The sequence below is a fragment of the Fukomys damarensis genome, unplaced genomic scaffold, assembly GCF_012274545.1.
Source record: "Fukomys damarensis isolate Sample0158 unplaced genomic scaffold, DMR_v1.0_HiC HiC_scaffold_16, whole genome shotgun sequence".
Classification (NCBI taxonomy): Eukaryota; Metazoa; Chordata; class Mammalia; order Rodentia; family Bathyergidae; genus Fukomys; species Fukomys damarensis.
Window position 1 is genome coordinate 76,872,027 of NW_022900928.1, and position 7,201 is coordinate 76,879,227.

The following is a 7,201-nucleotide window of genomic DNA, read 5'->3' on the forward strand; positions in this document are numbered from 1 at the left end:
AGGAAAAATTTTTATTACTTACCAAGTTTTACCATCTAAAATGGACAGTAAAAGCCATCTCTCCTGCAACTTTTATAAAAAATACCAGAACTGTTTCTCCCTACTGTTCTTTGGAGTAATTCACAATACTGCTACCATTCCTTCCACTGTGTGGAATGACTGAGAAGCTGGGGCAGTACAAGAGAGTGGATGCATGTAGAAAGCAACACCACTGCAAGGAAGGCACAGTTCAGAGCCTCCTGAGATCACTTCCCTAAACTTCAAAGTTCTCAGATCCAATGGGTAACAGAGGTCAAATACAGAATGTAGACACTGTTTAGCAGTCATAATCAGTGCTATCTGGATAAAGGTTCCCAGTGAATAACTGAAATATTTTTATTGAGACCTCAGGATAAGCAAAGGTGTTTGTTCTCTATGTTGTATTCCAAGGTTCACTGTGAAGTCTCATCTTGACTGCTACATTATGCCTTGCCTCTCTACCTGCAAAGACTCTTTTCTTACAAGATACAGCAATCATGTTTAACCTTTCAATAGGTTTCTTTCAGAAAGGTTGACTCAAGGCCTGGAGATGTAGCTCAGGGGCACAGCGCCTGCCTGGCAAGCAAGAGGTTGAGTTCAATCCCTGGTACACACAATAAAAAGGTTCACTCTGAATAAATTCTTAATAATACAATTGAGTGCTGGTTCCAAGTCTCAGCCTTACACCCATTACTGTGTGACAGTGAGCAAAGTATTTAACCTTTGTGGGTGTTGGTTTCATCCAAGAATAATGGGTTACAAGGCATAAAGTGCTTGCTACAGTGACTGACACCATCTATAGTGAGGGCAAAGTTGGCTATTTTTAGCTATTAAAGACATTGCTATGCCACTGCTCATAGTGGATAAAATACATAAAACTCAAACGTTAAATAAGCTACTATTCATCATCAAAAACAAAGGCAGACACATCCTCGGTCCCCAAAACTCTGCTCTCCATGAATACAGTATTTGAAATGCTTTATTGCCTAAATAGCAACTATGTACTAATTGTACTTAGCAACCAGCCAGACTGGTTCATACTTACAAGACTTCAGCAAAGAGAGGAGAGGGAGGGAAGGAATTAAGATATGTTATATACATGTACTAACTCCACAGGGGATGTAAACATGTACTGCAAACATGTACTAATAAAAAATAAAAATAATGTGGCAACTCTGGGAACCACAGACTTGCACTGTGTTATATAAGCATATGATAGCAGACAGTAGTGTAGACAACAGTGCTTTGGTGTTGTTTTAACCATTCCTTTAGAGAATGGCAAGTTGTTCTCTATACTGTTTAGCTCAATGATTTGTAATTTTTGCCTATTATTTTATAAGTGAATCTGGGATTAAAATTTATTTAAACTCATAGGCCAGAGAAACTTATGAAACAGTTGTTAGCATCCCATTCCTATGACAAAATACCTGAGATAATGTACTTATTAGGAAATGTTCATGCTTTCAAGATGCTCTAGTCCATGGTTGATTAGCCCTGTTGCTTCTGGGCCTGTGGTGGCACAGTACATCATAAAAGTATAGGGCAGAGTCCTGTCCCCCTCAGCAACCAGGAAACAAAAAGGAAATGGCCAGGTCTCATCTCTCGTTCAAAGGCACTGATCAGTGATAAAACTTCTATTTACTAGGCCTCACCTCCAAAAGCTTCCATCACCTCCCACAGTGCTAGTGATCAAGCCCTTTAACAGATACAGGCCCTTGGGGGACAATGAAGATCCAAACTGTGGCAGCCAGTATTACTGAATGGGAAACCAAGGTGTGAACAGGAAGAACTGGTAAAGCTAAACGAACTAGACATGGGTTACTGCTAAGAAGCCCATTAACTATACTGGCTAGATCAGTACTTCTCTGCCATCTGAATTGGCATCATTGAGTACTCACTGACCATGTAGATTCCTGAGTGCAATCCCAGACCTAGTGGGACTGTCTGGTGTGTGCTTAAGGAATATTATTTAACTAGCTCTCCAAATGTTTTACATGGACTCCAGAACTGGAGAACTACTTGCTGAGTATAAAATATCAACTGACACAGAATGCTTTCAAAAAAGTTTGGGGAATTAAAAAATGATGAGCTGATTAAGTAGCTCTACATAATACTCATGTTTTAAAATATGGATGCCCAAGTCCTCTATGGACTGAATATTTAGTCTTCTGTAGTAAAGAAGGAAATGCCAGTATCTAGTCATATAGCTTTTTCACAGAATGTCAAAGCACGGTGATTTTTTTAGTCTTTCATTGTTAGGAGGAAAAAAAAAAATCCTCTGAGTAACAACTAGATGAACAGACTCCACACCATTCAAGATGAACTTTCAGGACCCCAGTTCAGAACAGGTAGCTATTTTGACAAGCTTAATTATGTGATTTTCAAGGTTAGGATAAAAAAGGCAAAGGTTTTTAAGTAGTTTGTAGTCAATAACAAGAAATAACAGTACAGAGTAAAAGGTATAGAAAACATTTAAAAGGCATGAGAATTTTAAAAGTGTAGGGGGTGTTAAAAACCCTTTGCAACAGAAGCAAGTACTCCTTTATCTGTGTGTCCTTAAGGGTCTAAGTCATAATTCAGTAATTTGTGAATATAAATAGTAAAATTTTAAGTATACTGGGGGCAAAGATATGATTTGCAATATACTCTAGAAATATCTTAAAGTAAAAATTAAACCTCATGGTTTTCAAGAAGTATGTTCTTAGCTATATGGAAAACATGGCTAATTAAAATGTCTTATTTTTGGTGTTTCCAGATGCCCAAGGTTTTATTGTAGTGGGGAGTCAATTTTCCTTTAAAATGTGCATTTTTCTATAGCAACACAAGTGATTGAGATCTCAGTAATGACTGGCTCTTGTCACCAAGTCTTCATTGACAAATACACATATCTAAAGGTACTGTATTTTTGCCAGGAAATTTGGTGAAGAGCCACAGAGAACTAGAAGACACATTGGAAATGTCATTATGTGTCTTTCCTTTCATTTCATATAAATGGTTTCCATAGGAACACATACTCAGGTCTAGGAGCATATGCTGAACCAGAAGTATGCCTGCTTAAGACTGGAACATGACACTCAGGTAGGTAAGAGGTGGGTAGCTCACCAGGGGCATCTGAAATAAAAGAGCAACTTTCCTGTTGCTGCAAAATGAACAGGCTCCTAATTCTTTCAAACAAATGATTTGTGATTTGACTTCCAACAAGGAAACCAATATTGAATAGCTAAACATTGAAGGTTGTTCCCTCACCAAGTCCTGATTCACATTGGAATTTTTTTTTTTTTCTTTGAGAACCTGGCACAGGAAAAAGCTTTGGACAGCCTGTTGGGCAGCTGGGTGACTCGAGGCACTTGGCTCAGACCTACAACAACTTGTCTTTACCTCTCTACCTTGATGATGCAAGCCAGCTCACAATAGGTAGCTAGTCTAGGCGATGGTTTATTTCACCCTTTAGGGAAAATAGTACATCCACAGTGCTTTATTCAGATTCCTCATATGGAGGATTCGGGAGAGGAGAACCCAATTCAGCTTTCTAGGAGCTGCACACTGGGTGCCAGGCATGGAGCAAAGGGAAGATAGGACATTATGTCTACCCAGAATTTCCAGAACAATCAAGGAGCCTCAGTGACTGTGATGTGTGTTTGAGCTGGAGGGAACCTGGCCAGGCAGCACATCGTGGCAGAGATGAAGTGAGATGTTTAATCCCCTTTCTCAAATAACAGGCTGTCACACAAATATTTGTCTTCTGGTCTGAATATCCCAAATCAGTGGCCCCCATAAATTTCATTAGCACTCATTGTTAAGTCAAAAAGGAAACACATACACAAAATATGTTTTAACCTGAAATAATTCTGTTGATATTTGAGTTGCTTTCAGTGGGACATTTGCATTAAACCACAAGATATCTCCATCTCCAAGTACAAAATCCCTTTTCCCCACCCACCCCCCAGCCAACAAACAAGGAAACAAAACCCAAAACCCACAACTCAGCTTCAGATAAGTTTGGAAGAAATGAGGATCTAAATATTTACATACGGGGCAAGAAATGAATCACAAAACTATGAACAAAAATACACAAGCTTATATGCATTAACAATTTACACCAGTTCACAAAAATATTAAAACATAAAAAACACTATATAAATTAAAGAACTCAGAAGTATGATCTAGGACTTTCTAGGATGCTTCTCTCATGCAGGTCATGGTTGAAAAATCAGGTTTTGCTATTTCAGAATCTAAACTGTAAAACAACCATTTTTATCCTTGAACATTAATAGTACTAATCAGATAAGGGGGGAAAAAGACCCTCTGTGCACACCGACATATCATCTTGCACACATTAAAATGTATCATTCCTGACATTTCTGTAACACACAGTACTGACAATCACATGCCTCTAACCATTTGAAAGTAACTTCCTAACATACTTAGCTTTCATTAGTCCCTTGCACCCTCTGCTCAGGCGACACTGTCAACATTCTTGGTGGGTGATCAATAGGGCTGGAATAGAGTAATGGACTTTTTAGGCTCCTTCTTGAACTAAAGGGGCAAATCTCAATTTATACCATATACATTACTGCTTCAAATATAACCCACTCTTCTATCCCCACTCACATTCAGAGTCCCTCCTCTTTACAGAATTAGTCCTAGAATTTTTTCAACCTGACCTTAAATTTTAAATAATGCTTTGCCATTTTAAGAAATGTGTAGGCCCTACCCTTGGGACCATCCCAGGGACTTCTTCAAACTGAGCATTTAAAACATGTGAATGTATATTTAAAAGGAAATCAATCAAATACACTAAGAAATAAGGCTCAGATTAAATTTATTAATATGAAAATGGCACCCTTGGGGCTTTTAGCAAAGTTCTCAGCTAGAAATCCAGGAAATATTTATTTCCATCAAACCAAATGTGGAATCAGAATTTTGCCAAAAAGATGAAACCTGGAGACAAAGCTATGAAAGTATGAATAGAATTGAACTATGGGTTAATGGGTAAGGCAGCTCCATTTCCTTGATCACAATGCTCCATGTCAACATCTGAAAGTAACATTCAATTCTGCACTTGTGAAGCCGTACACAGGGTGGCCAATGCTGAGGTAAACTGGCTCACAGTGATCTGCCATCCAGTTTTTACCCCCACAGTATCAGAAAGGGAAAGATGGGGACAGTCTTTTAAACTGCTGAATCCAAAGTTAAGGCTATTGCTACATATGTGAACTCTAGACTTTATCTAAAGTCTATTGTTTCAGACTTACACTAGTAATTTGATTCTATACTCAAAATATTTACCTATTTCCAAGCCCATAGGACATTAGTTAAGAAATTGTTCTGAGGAATGAACTTCAGCATTATAAAACAGACTTCAGTTTCAGGAGTAAACAATTTGACACTAAACCCACCAATTCTAAAACTGGCCTGGCCTTCTTTTGCCACTTTGTCCTGGGTCCTCAGTTACTGAATCCATGTCATGCCAGCCCTCCTTCCTAACCTCTCTTTCTGGTAAAACTATCAGGGCTGGTATGGTCCCCAAGGGGCAATGGGTTGCCTACTTGATAAAAAGATGATTAAAGTTCTTTAAAAAAAGTAGTGCTGCATATTCATCAGAGCTCAACTTTTCTATGTAGCACCCAGTGTGCGCATGCTGGATGAAGTAACCTATTGGGTTCCTTACGTTTTGACCCCATCAGTTGGGTCTGCGCTTTTAACACTGAGGCCTAAAGTTCCAGATTTTTCCATTAATTGGTGTTTCAAGATTTCTACTCTGATCTTTGTTGCATTCCTCTGATCAATTCTTGGGAACAAAAGAAAATCTTATAGAGTATTTTCATATATAAATTTGTTTTTAAAACTGTTTCTAAATATAAATCCTTAAAAAGCAATCACATGACTTTTTTAAATTAAAAAAATGACTGGCATGGATTCTACTCTTTATACAAATTCACAGCAATGATAGCAGCATTTTAGCCTCTTAAAAGATAATTCCAAGTTCGAAAAAGCCAGAGCAGCAACCATCCAGTAAATGGAATGAACTCCGTGTTTTCTACAACTGAGCATTTAAAATATGTAAATGTATAAAACTCAAGTATTATTACGAGTTATGGAATGAAATGACAATCTCATTTTGTAAATACAGGACTGCCTTTCTAGTCTGGTGTTTCTGTGATGGGATGAGCTGAGGAAACAGAATCGAGTTGGATTAGAGAGGTGTCCTGTTCCTACTCTTCTAAGGAATGCAACTTTCAAAAGAAAGTCCTGGGTATTTAAACATGTTTAACATGTCTACAGAGTTATAGAGAGCTATACCTGAATGCTGGTGTCAGTGACAATTACAGTAAGACTGTGATCACAAAAGTATGGAGGAAGCAAATACTGCCTAACTTCTTAGGACGTAAACAGTAGCTGCCCAGAACTCCAACTGGTGAGATGGGGCTGTGTTATGTAGTGGTAATTGCAGGAACTTGCAGTTTACTAACAGCTAAATCACAACTACTTTAAGAATTTCAGGGAACCTGTACTCCAGTTTAGAAACAGAAATTAACATGTAACTCTGTATTCATGAGAAATTGTGTGTTTATCCAGTCAAATCAGGCCGTGATTTTCTTAACAAGAAAAAGTTGCTAATTTAGGAAAATAAATTATCTTTTACTAGAAATAAAATTTCCTAAATGTTATTGGTGGGAAAAAATCTGCAGACAGGCAGCACAGTAACAGTGTTTATACAGTTTTCTGGAGTTAACCAGGTTTGCTGACAAGAGAATTTCACTTTCACTTACCTAATAAATTTCCTCAAATTTCAACTAAAAACAAAATAAAACAAAAACAAAAAATACCCTCTACAGTGATATGAGTTTGTTCACCTGCCTGTGAGGGCCAAGTATAGAAATAAGAATGCAAAGAGTGTGGTTCAGCCTGAGTCTAAACAGTCTGATATTTCATAACTCTGTGTTTATTATGAAATGCTTAAAATCTTATTTCTTTTACTTTTTAATTACAATGTTGCTAATTGTCAGAGTGACTTGTGGAAAGGATCACGGAGTTTTCCTCCACCCTGACTTAATCTGCAAGCCCCTTCTTGGACAGGAGACAATGAAGTGATGTTCTCAGTCTCCAACTGGGCAAGCTGTACAGCCACTGGTGGAGAAGCAGGGACACAAATGCAAAAAAAAAAAAAAAAAAAAAAAAA